General features: G+C 41.5%; 1 pseudogene; it reads left to right on the forward strand.

The window, feature by feature from the left end:
• Positions 1-3423: 3423 nt before the first annotated feature.
• LOC115092537 lies at positions 3424-8942 on the forward strand (annotated as a pseudogene).
• Positions 8943-14363: the final 5421 nt, after the last annotated feature.

The following is a 14363-nucleotide window of genomic DNA, read 5'->3' on the forward strand; positions in this document are numbered from 1 at the left end:
CTAACCAAAGATATACACTTGAAAAAAAATGGTTTTTATAAATCATGAAAATAACATTAAAGCATGTATTCATTAAAAAAAATGCAAATGATAACTTTTCTACAAATATCTTTCTGATTGTTGTCATAGGAAATACAACCAGAATTGCCCAATCCCTTTCCTTAGAGTTCAGACTTTTTATTGCTTGTAATTTTCTTCCTTAGTAGAAGTCCAGTTCCTGAAGTTATCTTCTTCTTTAGGAGTATTCTTCTGGCTTCACTTTTTTTAAGAGTCCAATATTCTGTTTGAAAGGAAATTGACTCTTATAACCCACTCAGATTGACACTGGCCTCTGGCCTACAGACAGGGCTGATGCTAACATTTTTGCTGACCTGTGCAAACTCTTACTGTGCTGCACTCCTCCACATTATTTTTAAACACAGAATAACCCACCTCAATTAAACATATAGAACACAGATTCATCCTCACCAAATGCAGACTATAAACTATAAACAGAAAGTGAACCGGAAACCGCAAACTGCAACAAGCCAGACTCTGTATGCAATGCAGCAATGGAGAAACAGAAACATCACCAGGCTTCATAAATCATTTATCAAACAATAAAATCAAGGAATATAAATCAATCATATTAATAAAAGCATACTTATAAAAAGAATATGCCCAACATGCTAAGGAATAGAATAACATCCAATAATTAAAAGCTCATACAAAATTTTAAAATTTTTCAAACAATAAAATATTTCAAAAGGGCAGACACAGATACCCAATAATTAAAATTAATAAGGATAGAAAATTCACTGTTCTCCATACCTGAAAACTTTTCATGTCCAGTCATTCTAAGTATGGTGTAGATTAATGGGGCAGTACAAACTTTGTTCACACACACACCCCCCCAAGCAGGCCCCCATTCACACACATACCCACCCAGGCAGGCCCCCCATTCACACACACATACACCCCAGACAGGTCCCAATTCACACACATATACCCCGGTCAGGTTCCCAATTATATTCACACACACCCGAGGCAGGCAGGCAGGTTCCCATTCACACACATACACACATTCCTGTCATGTTCCCATGCATACACAAACACATACACATCCCAGTCAGGCTCTCATTAACACACACATACACAAACACACCCCACTCACACCATCGGGAGCCATTCTGCTGCTCCTCCTTGTGTGCTAGGCCCTGCACAAATCAAATCTCATGGGGCTAGCACTTCTTCTATGCTGATCTCATGCATCGCAAGATCAGCTTAGAGCAGTGCTAGCTGCACGTGTTTTGGACAGCGCATGCCGGCACAGAGAAGGAGCAGGAGAACGGGTTCCTTCTTCTTTCTTCAGTTGCTGGTGGGATGGGGTCTACTGGTGGCCTCGTGGGCCTCTTTCTCTTCTCAGTCGCTAGTGGGATGGGGTCCACCGGTGGCCTCATGTGCCTCTTCCTCTTCTGGGCTGCCAGAGGGATAAGGTTTAACAGCTACCTCAAGGGTCTCTTCCTCTTTCTGGCTGCCGGTGGGATGGGGTCCACCAGTGGCCTTGCGGGCCTCATCCTCTTCCGGGCTGTCAGTGGAATGGGGTCCACCGGTGGCCTTGCATGCTTCTCCCTCTTCCGGGACGCTGGTGGGATGAGATCTACTGGCAGCCTTGCAGGCTCTTTCTCTTCCATCCCACCGGCGGCCTCACCCTCTTCTGGGCCATCGGTGGGATGGGGTCCATTGGCGGCCTTGCGGGCTGCTTCTTCTTCCTTTGTCCCCCCGGGTGTGTCACCCTCTGCAATTGCACAGGGTGCAGACCTGGTAGCGCCGGACCTGCCTACAGATATCCATCAATTTTCTTTTTCTATGACTAGAGGTCAATTCGGGGTCTAATACCTGCTGAATCTGCATTTTCCAGAGATCACAATCAACCTTCCCAGTAGATTTAGGGTCTATACCAGAAAAACTTTGTAGTTTATAACAAACAGTATTTAAAGGATTGACATTTCGATTTTTAACCACATGCTCTACAATTACCTCTTGCACATCAATAGGTAATGTAATACTAATTGGTATAGAATGAGGAGGTAAAGTTGTGCTGCTTAAAGGGTTTGTAGTTTCTGCTTCAAGTCTTGGGAGTTATCCATTTCTTTTTATAGTCCCTACTTTTATTTGAAAATCTTGGGTGGCACGTGAGTTATGTGAAGGCCCTTCCTTATTTCCAAAGTATCAGTAACTGCATTATTCTCCTTAATAGCTCTCACAACTTTCTTAGCATTGGAAAAACCTAGCTGGCAAAACAACTTGCCATTCACTATTTGGCTTGCTGTGAGAAAGATCAGCTAATAACAGATACTGTATTTGGATCATCACATACAATTTCTCCAACTACTGAGCAGTGAATTGCCCTTAAGTATGGCTGCTGTACAACAACAGCATCCAACTGAGAACACTTTAAGCCCTTCTCTCTCAAGGCTTCTTAAAGAGAAACTCACTATGTAATACAGTCCATGGGTATTAAGCAATCCTTTGTTGCCAGGGATTTTCTTGTGGAATTTATTTTCTGCCAAAAAACACACTGAAGTTCTTGAGGACCTGCTCTTGAATTTTGAAGTCATGCCCGTAGAAGGAACCTTGAAAGTAGTTTTTAATGATATATTTTGACCATATAGCACGATAATGCTTTTTCTTTCTTTTATTTTGGTTTCTTATTTATTCCCTGTTAATATTTGTTTTCCACCCCTTCTTTTGATTGTGGTCTAAAGGAATGTACAAGTTGTCTTTCTTTCTTAATATTGTTAATATTGTTTAGGGTATGTTTCCTTCCTTTTCTTGCAAGGTAACTCTTGTATGTAAATATAGAAGTGATAAATAAAAAATAAAAAAAAGTTTGAATATTCAAGGAATTTTCAGATATAGCACAGTGTTCACATGGAGAATATCCACTAACCACCTAAGTAATAGGAGTGGAGGAAGATAAATCTGATGGGATCACTATATCTCTTATGTTAGAACCACAAGTGTAGGTGATAATTGGATCCAGTTAAAACTGGATGTAATCCTAGTATGTGCTAATGTCTCAGAATGGCGGACTGAATCTCCCCCAACTCGGGAGAGAATAGAAAAACATAGGTAATCCTCAGGAGATTACCTGTCATCCAGAGTAACCTGCTGGGGAAAACTTAACCACTCAAGATGAAAATAATATGCTTGTGTGAACACAAGCATATTATTCATGCAAGACTAAGGATAACCTCTGGATAAGAAGTGGGTTTTCGTATTGGCTGCTTGTATTAAAAAATCTTCCTTATCAGTATAAATACATTGGATTACAAAGAAACTTCCTCATAGGTAAATTTTCTTTAAAGAACATTGGATGAGCATTCTCAATCTTAAAAAGCTATTTAGGTCAGAGGATTTCTATATTGATTTCAATGGGGGATGTTGGACATCATTAGAATTTTATCCAGCAGTGATGTCAGCCATAATGAATATTCCACTCAGGCTTGGTAAAGAAACACAATGGGGCAGATTTTAAAAGCCCTACGCATGTAAATCCAGCTAGATTTACGTGTGCAGGGGGGTTACACGCACCGAGCCTATTTTGCATAGGTCCGGCGACGTGCACAAGCCCCGGGATGAGCGTATATCCCAGGTCTTGAAAAAAGGGGTGGGGTGTGGGCGGTCCAGGGCAGGGGCATGGCCAGAGGCTTTCGTAGGGCCGCTAGGCCGGGGGATTGCACGCTGGCACTCAGCCAGCGTGCGCAACCTACGCCTGCCCAGAGGCAGGCGCAACTTCTAAAATAAAGGTTGGGGGGGGGGTTAGGTAGGGCTGGGGGGAGGGTTAGGTAGGGGAAGGGAGGGGAAGGTGAGGGGGGCAGAAGGAAAGTTCCCTCCGAGGCCGTTCCGAAATCGGAGCGGCCTCGGAGGGAACAGGGAAAGCCTTTGGGGTTCCCCTAGGGCTCGGCGTGCACAAGTGTGCACCCCCTTGCGCATGCTGACCCTGGATTTTATAACATGCGTGCAGCTGCGCGCGCATGTTATAAAATCGGGCGTAGATTTGTGCGCGCCAGGTTGCGCGCACAAATCTATGCCCGCAGCCCCGCACATAGGTACTAAAATCTGGACCAATACGTGGCAGAAGAAATTGCAAGTTACAGGACCACCCTTGACTCTCTTCCAGATGAACATGTTGAATCCTCAGATGTGCAGGACAGATTGTCTGGCATAGAGGAAAGATATAAAGAGGTCATTGAACGTGCACAACTATATACAGAGACATGGCTTAAAAGCACAGACGTCTCAATAATTAACCAACTACCTACAGAGTCATATGACTTATTCTCTATACCAAGATCCAAAAAGAAAGGAGGGGGACTTCTATTAGCAGCAAAGAAGTCTTTTAAACTCACACTACAACCATGCCATCCACCCCACAAAATGGAAATTGGCCTTTTTAAATCAAAGAGCCTCCAGATCTGTTTAATTTATGCTCCCCCGGGCATATTAGAAAAAAACCCATCCTCTCTTACTGAATATATTACGAAATATATCAACATTAATATACCCACCATTATACTAGGTGACCTCAACCTACACTTCGACCGCACCCCCCTTACCTCAGCATGTGAAGCAACACTATCCTCTTTGAATGCAATGGGATTTAAACAAGAGGTTACAGGCCCAACTCATAAAGCAGGCCATACTCTAGATGTAATTTTCACGAACACCCTTATAAGATCAGATCCTCCTCAATGCACTCCCATACCATGGTCGGACCACTTCAGAGTTGACACTAGATGTACCGTGAGCAATAATATACCCCAAACATACCCTAAAAACAAAACCATTGAATTCAGGAAGAAATGCCAAATGGAAGACATTATTGAAGCTATAACGGATGAGAGCAACAAATTAGATCTCTCAAACACCGACTCAGCATGTATGACCTGGCATCAAATCACCAGTGACATCGCCAATCATCTTTGTCCGCTTATATCTAAAGAGATCAACTCTGAGAAGAAAAACAAGAAACCTTGGTACACAACTGACCTCAGAAAGATGAAACATGAGCTTCGTAAAATGGAAAAAAGATGGATCAAAAACCACGACTCGACTCAGCAACAAAAATTCAAATCCCTACTCAACAAGTACCGTAAATCAACCGATGAAGCAAAAAAAAACTATTACTCAACTAAAATTCATTAATACCAGTTTAATCCACGTGCCCTTTTTCAATACGTGTCTAATCTAATCTCCCCCATAACGAACATCGACCCCGAAATTGAGACCAAAAATAAATGTGAGAAATTAGCCACCTATTTCCAGGACAAGATATCAAATATCATGGCTCGCTTTTCATCTCCATATCAGCCAACAACTCCAGCACTAACAAACTCCCAAAATGATTCACCCACACTCACAAATTTTGAATTATCTACTGTATCGGAGATTGAAGCAATTCTAAAAAGAATTAAACCAGCATTACACCCTGTGGATATTATGCCAACAAAAATGCTCCTGGCTATCCCTACTAGAATAGCCCCGGCGATCGCCAACATCATTAACACATCTATAACAGAGGGAGTCTTTCCCACACAACTCAAACATGCCATTATTAAGCCTACCCTTAAAAAAGCAGACCTGGATCCTTCTGAACCCGCAAATTATCGACCAGTATCGAACCTCCCACTATTATCAAAAATACTTGAAAAGGTTATAAACAAACAACTAACTGACTATCTAGAGGAAAATCATTTACTCTTCCCTTCGCAATATGGATTTAGGAAGAACCATAGCACTGAAACACTACTAGTGTCCCTTTCTGACTCCATTCTAAAATCCCTGGATACTGGTAACTCTTATATACTGGCCCTACTTGATATCTCCGCAGCATTTGACACGGTGAACCACAACACACTCCTCTCTCTTCTTTCACAAATTGGAATCACATGCACTGCCCTATCCTGGATACAATCATTCCTGAAAGATAGAACTTACAGCGTCAAAGTGGGACACCATTCGTCAAAACCGAGAAATCTGTCACAAGGTGTCCCTCAAGGATCCGCCCTTTCCTCAACGCTTTTCAATGTTTATCTATCTCCACTCTGTAAACTACTGAAGAAATTGGATCTCCGTCATTTCATATACGCCGATGACGTACAGATCATTATACCAATCAAGGATTCACTTGCTAAGGCCATGAAAACCTGGGAATCAGCACTCACTGAAATAAAAAATCTACTTATGGAAAACTTTCTTGCAATCAACACCAACAAGACCGAACTACTCATCATAACGCCACACAAGAATACCTCAACAAACTTGCAACCTGATCCTTCCTCTACAACAGACCACACCAAGCTGAAGCAAGTCCGCAGCCTTGGGGTCATGATTGATAATCACCTTACTTTAAATAATTTCATCTCAACCACAATCAAGAATGGCTTCTTCAAATTACACACATTGAAAAGAATTAAACCGTTATTACATCCTCAGGATTTTCGGACTGTGTTACAAGCCACAATTCTACCAAGGATTGACTATTGTAACGCACTACTACTGGGTCTCCCTAAAAGCACAATTCAACCCCTTCAAATGTTGCAGAATGCCGCTGCTCGGTTAATTACTAATACTCAACGGCATGAACATATTACTCCAGCACTCATGTTCCTACATTGGCTACCCGTATCATTTAGAATTACTTTTAAAGTTCTCTCACTCATCCACAAATCAATTCACAACCAAGAGATGCAATGGTTCTCTGATCAGTTCATTGTTCACACCTCCAACAGACCAATTAGAAACATTCACCAAGCGAAATTAACTGTCCATCCACTAAAACACATCAAACATGTGTCCACCAGAGACCGATCATTCTCCATAGCTGGAATAAAAATCTGGAATAACATGCCGTTGGACCTGCGGCTTGAATCCTGTCACAAAACTTTCAAACAAAACCTTAAAACTTGGTTGTTTGAACAAGCTTTCACACTATGAGTCTCGTCTAACCTTCAGCAATACCATATGATTCCTTACCTTCTCCAAGTTCTTATACTCGACAATAATATTTACTATCTGCAACTCCACACCCCCACATGGTTTATCAATGCAGGCTATTATATTTAATGAGACGTTGGTTTGCCTCAGATGGATTATTTGCTCCTGCAAATACATGGTTATTAATATTCTATTGTTCGATATTTATGCATATTATTTGAAACCCATGTTTTTCTGTAAAGCCTGTTGCTATTAATTGTTTTACTGTTCATTTTATACTGTTACATGTAAAGCCTGTTGCTAAATTAATGTTTCACTGTAAACCGAGGTGATGTATTGCTATACGTACCGCGGTATAGAAGAACCTATAAATAAATAAAAATAAATAAATAAACAGGTTCTGCAGACTGCTCTTGCCATTTACAAGATGTTCAGTGAAGCAGATGCTTATAAACTGTGGATTGATGAGAAGGAATTGTAGTTGAACAATATGCAGATTTCTGAGAAATGTGAGGATTTGGAAATGTACAACACAGATTTGAAAGCTTAGAACCAGAGATTAACAATCAGGCCTCATCTGTAGTAGTGGTAAACCAGATTGCTTGACAGCTAATTCAGAGTGGACATCCAAGCGAGAAGGAAATCAGATTATAGCAAGACAAACTCAACACAAAGTAGAGTCAGTTTAGAGAACTAGTAGATAGAAGGAAGGATGCATTTAGCTCTGCCCTGAGTATCCAAAACTACCATCTCGAATGTAATGAGACCAAGTCATAGGTTAGAGAGAAAACCAAAGTCACTGAATCCACACAAGAATTGGTAAATGACTTTGCTGGAGTCATGGCTCTTCAGAAGGAGCTGACAGGCATGGAACGAGATCTAGAAGCCACTGAAGCTAAACTAACTGATCTAAAGAAAGACGCAGAAAAGCTGAAAGCTGAACATCCTAACCAAGTTCAGGCAATTCTGGCACAACTTTGCAATGATGTATGGGAAAATGAAAACCACTCTAAAGAACTGTGAAGAGTCCCTTGGGGAGGCCAGCAAACTGCAGCAATTTCTGTGTGATCTGGATGACTTTCAGTCCTGGCTTACCAGAACTCAGACTGTAATTGTTTCAGAAGATATGCCAAACACCTTGGCTGAAGCTGAAAAGTTGCTTACTCAGTTTGAGAACATCAACAATGAAATTGATAACTATAAAGATGACTACCAGAAGATGAGTGACATGGGAGATATGGTATCCCGGGGCAAACTGGTGAACAGTATATAGTCTTAAGTCAGCATCTGCAAGCCTTGGACTAGTTGGAATAAGTTTCACAAAATGTGGGAGAATAGATACAACCTCCTCTCTCAATCCCACACCTAGAAGTTGTTTCTCAGACACTCTAAGCAAGCAGAAACATTTCTTAATTATTAGGAGTATGTTTTGGTACATACTGAATTGCCCATTATCTTAGAAGCAGCAGAAGCAGCTATTAAAAAGCTAGAGGACTTCATGACCATAATGGATGTCAATGATGAAAATATTAATGCTGTTGTGCAAAAGAGCAGATGACTAGACAATGATGGCAACAAAAATTCTGTCAAGATCCAAGAAAAAGTGGACTCCATTGATGACCTATAAAGAAAAGAATTGGGTGGCAGCCAGTGAACGTCTGATGCGAAGACAACAGAGATCTGCAAAAGTGTCTTCAGGATTGCCAGGAGCTGTCCCTCTGGATTAATGAGAAGACATGACAAGACATGTCCTATGACGAGGTCAGGACCTGCACAGCAAATGGCTGAAGCACCAGGGATCCATGGCAGACCTATCATCCAACAAAGAATGACTCGGCAAAATAGAAGAGGAATGAAAGTTATTGATTGTAGAGAAACCAGAGACTGAGGCTATAGTGAAAAGTGAAGGAGAAGGGCTTTTTCCTATAATGCCCCAGAGATATGAAACACTTTGCCCTTAGAAATGAGAGAAAAGCAACATTTTAAGATTTTTCAAAAGTGCCTTAAGGCTTTTTTTAATTTAAAGAGGTTTTTTTTGTAAGAGCTATGCATTGTTTGTTTTTCGGTGGATTTGTCTTAATTGTGATATGTTGTCATTTAGTGCTTTTAAAGTTAATTTTAAGTTATATGTTTTTAAAATTAACAGAATTTTCTGAATATTCATTATCATGTACTCCATACTGAATGAACCTTGTTGTCTGGACATTTGTGGAATATAATATTGTTAAATAAATAAGGGGGTCATTTTTCAAAATGCGATAAGGCATTTTCACATGCGAAAAGTCCCGTTAACGCATGTGATCGCACCATATCATATGGTGCGATGCAAATTCAGAAAATAGGAGGAGTGGGCTGGGTTAGCCTGTCTGCGAAGAGCTATCGCACAGCCATAATGCTGATTTTAACTACACCTCTTTGGATTGTATTTGTATCCCTATGGTAGGCCCACCTAGTAACTCGAGGTGGGGTTTAGGTAAGAGTGTAGGGGGTTAGGGGCCACTTTGACATTCTATGTGACACCTACGAACAGAACAGTGGTCTCTTGTGAAGATTTGCTGGCCTTCGGAGTGAGGAAACTCACTCCAAGATGAGATTTGGGCAATGTTCTCTCAACCTAGCTTGATGGACTCTCTACCTGGGTAACCTTTGGGTCGGCGCTAATTTCTGAAAGTAAAATGTGCGGCTTGGCTGCACATTTTACTTTCTGTATCCCGCGTGCATACCTAATAGGGCCATGTTGAGGGCGCTATTAGGTGCCGCGGGTTGGATGCGCGTTTTCCTCCCCTTACTGAATAAGGGGTAAGGGAAAACGCGCATCCAATAGCAGGCTAACAGTGCGCTCCGTCGATACAGGTACCTGATTAGCTGGCTTTCACCCAGCATCTAAATGCTTTGTTTAAATAATTTGCCCTGAAGAAGGAATACCTGAAATATCATGGATGCAGGATTTTAGTAATTTATTTTTTGGGCTGTAAGATTTTGTTTTCATTAGTGTTTTGTGAGGTGATCTATCTGTACATATTGTTTTGGATATCATGACTGACATTACACATTTCACTGAGGTTAAATGGTCGAGAAGGGTTTGGATAACACAGGCTGCCTGGAGCACAAAATCCTTTAATTTCTTTTGAGACTCTCACTGTCACTTTTTCTTATATTTAGTGCTGATGTTTTCATGAATGCTTATTTATTAAAACCATGTGTGGCATTTTTACATCCCCCTCTCCTTTTGCCAACTGACCCCAAATTTTCTGGACAGGCTAATCTAGTCCTGGTCTTAACCCACTGCTTGCATGGACTTATAGTTCTAGTGTCCTTACTAATTTTCCTGAGGAAAGCAAGACTACAACTCTATGCAGACAGTGGGATAAATCTAGGACGGGAGCCAGTTGGTAACCCTAAAGATAATTAATTGCTTTAATAGGAAGCCAGTATAAACTGCCTATAGTGGTCAAGGATTGCCTACTACATGGTGACTCAGGGATTCCTAAAGCATTATTTGTTTAGTGTTATAACTTCCTATGGGGGTGCACTCAATAGTCTCATCTCCTAGATACATACCAATAAAAGTTTGAAGACTAGAACCCACAACCATTGGTGCTTGCAGAAAATTAAATTAATTCCAGTTTTATTTGTTGATTTTGTTTTCTACAGGAAAGATTGATAGCAATATAGAAACATAGAAATGATGGCAGAAGAAGACCAAATGGCCCATCCAGTCTGCCCAGCAAGTTTTGCACTTTTCTTTTTTTCTCATACTTATCTGTTACTCTTGGATCTTAGTAACCTTTTGGTTCTATTTTCCTTCCACCCCCACCATTAATATAGAGAGCAGTGTTGGAACTGCATCTAAGTGAAATATCTAGCTTAATTAGTTAGGGGTAGTAACTGCCGCAATAAGCAAGCTAAACCCATGCTTATTTGTTTACCCAGACTATGTAATTCAGTCCTTGTTGGTTGTTGTCTGTTTATAGATCCACTTTTCTTCATTCCCCTTGCTGTTGAAGCAGAGAGTTATGCTGGACATGCATTGAAAGTGAAGTATCAGACTTTCTCCCCTGCCGTTGAAGCAGAGAGCTATGCTGAATACTCATTGAAAATAAAGTATCAGACTTTCTCCCCTGCCGTTGAAGCAGAGAGCTATGCTGGATATGCATTGAAAGTGAAGTATCAGACTTTCTCCCCTGCCGTTGAAGCAGAGAACTATGCTGGATATGCGTGAAGTATCATTCTTTCTCCCCTGCCGTTGAAGCAGAGAGCTATGCTGGATATGCATTGAAAGTGAAAGTATCAGGCTTATTTGGTTTGGGGTAGTAACTGCCGTAACAAGCAAGCTACAACCCGCTTTTTTGTGAATACAAATCTTTTTCCACATTTCCTCTTGCCATTGAAGCTTAGAGCAATGTTGGAGTCTTAGAGCAATGTTGGAGTCGCATTAACCGTCTGTATGTTTATTGAATAAGGGTATTATCTCCAGGTAGTAGCGTTCATTCCCGCGAGCCACCCACTCTTCATTCACATCCTCTAGACTTTATGGATCCACAGTGTTTATCCCATGCCTCTTTGAAGTCCTTCACAGTTCTGGTCTTCACCACTTCCTCCGGAAGGGCATTCCAGGCATCCACCACCCTCTCCGTGAAGAAATACTTCCTGACATTGGTTCTGAGTCTTCCTCCCTGGAGCTTTAAATTGTGACCCCTGGTTCTGCTGATTTTTTTCTGACGGAAAAGGTTTGTCGTTGTCTTTGGATCATTAAAACCTTTCAAGTATCTGAAAGTCTGTATCATATCACCTCTGCTCCTCCTTTCCTCCAGGGTGTACATATTTAGATTCTTCAATCTCTCCTCATAAATCATTTGATGAAGACCATCCACCTTTTTGGTCGCCCTTCTCTGGACTGCCTCCATCTTGTCTCTGTCTCTTTGGAGATACGGTCTCCAGAACTGAACACCTCACCAAGGACCTGTACAAGGGGATAATTACTTCCCTTTTCTTACTTGATATTCCTCTCTCTATGCAGCCCAGCATTCTTCTGGCTTTAGCTATCGCCTTGTCACATTGTTTTGCTGACTTCAGATCATTAGACACTATCACCCCAAGGTCTCTCTCCTGCTCCGTGCACATCAGCCTTTCTCCCCCCATCGAATATAGTTCATTCTGATTTCCACTCCCCATATGCATGATTCTGCACTTCTTGGCTTTAAATCTCAGCTGCCATATCTTCGACCACTCTTCCAGCTTCCTTAAATCCCGTCTCATTCTCTCCACTCCTTCCGGTGTGTCCACTCTGTTGCAGATCTTAGTGTCAACTGCAAAAAGACAAACCTTACCTTCTATCCCGTCCGCAATGTCGCTCACAAAGATATTGAACAGGACCGGTCCCAACACCAATCCTTGCGGTACACCGCTTAAAACCGCTCTCTCTTCAGAGAGAGTTCCATTTACCATCACACATTGTCTTCTGTCCGTCAAACAGTTTGCAATCCAGGCCACCACCTCGGCACTCACTCCTAAGCTTCTCATTTTATTCACCAATCTCCTGTGCAGGACCGTATCAAAAGCTTTGCTGAAATCCAAGTAGATGACATCGAGTGATCTTCCTTGATCCAATTCCTTGGTTACCCAGTCAAAAAAGTCAATCAGATTTGTCTGACAGGATCTTCCCCTGGTGAATCCATGCTGCCTTTAGTCCAGCAATTCACCTGACTGTAGATAGTTCACTATTCTCTCTTTCAACAGTGACTCCATTACTTTTCCCAACACCGAAGTGAGGCTAACTGGTCTGTAGTTACCAGCCTCTTCTCTGTTCCCACTCTTGTGAAGCGGGACCACCATCGCTCTTCTCCAATCACTCGGCACCACTCCCGTTTCTAGGGATCTATTGAACAGGTCACACAGCGGACCCGCCAGCACATCTCTGAGCTCCCTCAGTATCCTGGGATGAACTTCATCAGGCCCCATGGCTTTGTCCACTTTCAGTTTCTCCAGCTCTTCCCATACATTTTCTACTGGAAATGGAGTTCCATCTACTCCCTTCCCCTCCAGTTTCTTGTTAACTAGCGACGGTCCTTCTCCAGGGTCTTCTTTAGTGAACACAGAACTGAAGTATTCGTTTAATATTTCTGCCATTTCTTTGTCTCTCTCTACACATTGATCCTTTCCACCTTTCAATTTCACTATACCATTTTGAACTTTTCTCTTTTCACTGATGTATCTGAAAAATGTTTTGTCACCTCTCTTTACCTCCTTGGCAATCCTTTCTTCTGCTTGACTTTTTGATGTCTTGATTAATTTCTTCGTCTCCCTCAGTTCTACCAGATATTCTTCTTTGTGCTCCTCCCTTTGGGATCTTTTATATTTCTTGAATGCTGTTCTTTTAGCCTTTATTTTGTCAGCCACCTCCTTTGAGAACCAGATAGGTTTCATTTATCTTTTGCTTTTCTTTACTTTTCTAACATATAGATTAGTTGCCTTGGTAATTGCTCCTTTTAGATTGGTCCACTGTTGATCCACATCTCTCTCGTTCTCCCAGCCTTTTAGTTCTTCCTCCAGGTACTTCCCCATTTCATCAAAGTCCGTGTTTTTGAACTGCAAAATTTGGGTCTTTGTGCTTCTTTTCTGTATCCTTTTTGTGATATTAAATCATACCGGTGGTGATGATCACTTGTGCTGAAGTGGGCGCCCACCTGGACATCAGAGACATTATCTCTATTAGTGAGCACTAAGTCGAGTATAGCTCCTTCTCTCGTGGGTTCCATTACCATTTGTTTGAACAAAGCTACTTGCAGGCCATCCACTATTTCTCTTTTATTATTAGATTCTGCAGATGGGATTCTCCAGTCTACATCCAGCATATTAAAGTCTCCAACGATCACCACTTCTCCCTTCTTTCGTATCTTTGGATATTTTCAACCAGATCTCTGTCCAGCTCTTCCTTTTGGTTTGGTGGCCTGTAAACCACTCCAATAAAAATGGATGCCCCATCTTTTTTTAGGTTGGCCCATAGTGCTTCTTCATTGCCCCATCTTCCTTGCAGCTCAGATGCTTGGATATTGTTTCTGATATAAAGAGCCACTCCTCCCCCTTTCCTATCCTCTCTGTCCTTCCTTAACAAGTTATAGCCTGGTATTGCCGTATCCCAGTCATGAGATTCCGTAAACCACGTTTCTGTGACAGCAACAACATCCAAGTCCGCCTCCACCATTAAGGCTTGCAGATCTGGGATTTTATTGCCCAAACTACAAGCATTTGTGCTCTAGGTTGTTTTCAAAAAGATTAATAATACCATTTAAACAGGTAGTTTTTCCTTTTTCTTCCTGTCCTTTTATATTCTATCTCCTACAGAGTGACACTGGCTTACGTTAATTCTCTTTTTCTTTTCT

Source organism: Rhinatrema bivittatum, chromosome 1, assembly GCF_901001135.1.
Source record: "Rhinatrema bivittatum chromosome 1, aRhiBiv1.1, whole genome shotgun sequence".
In the NCBI taxonomy this organism is placed as follows: domain Eukaryota; kingdom Metazoa; phylum Chordata; class Amphibia; order Gymnophiona; family Rhinatrematidae; genus Rhinatrema; species Rhinatrema bivittatum.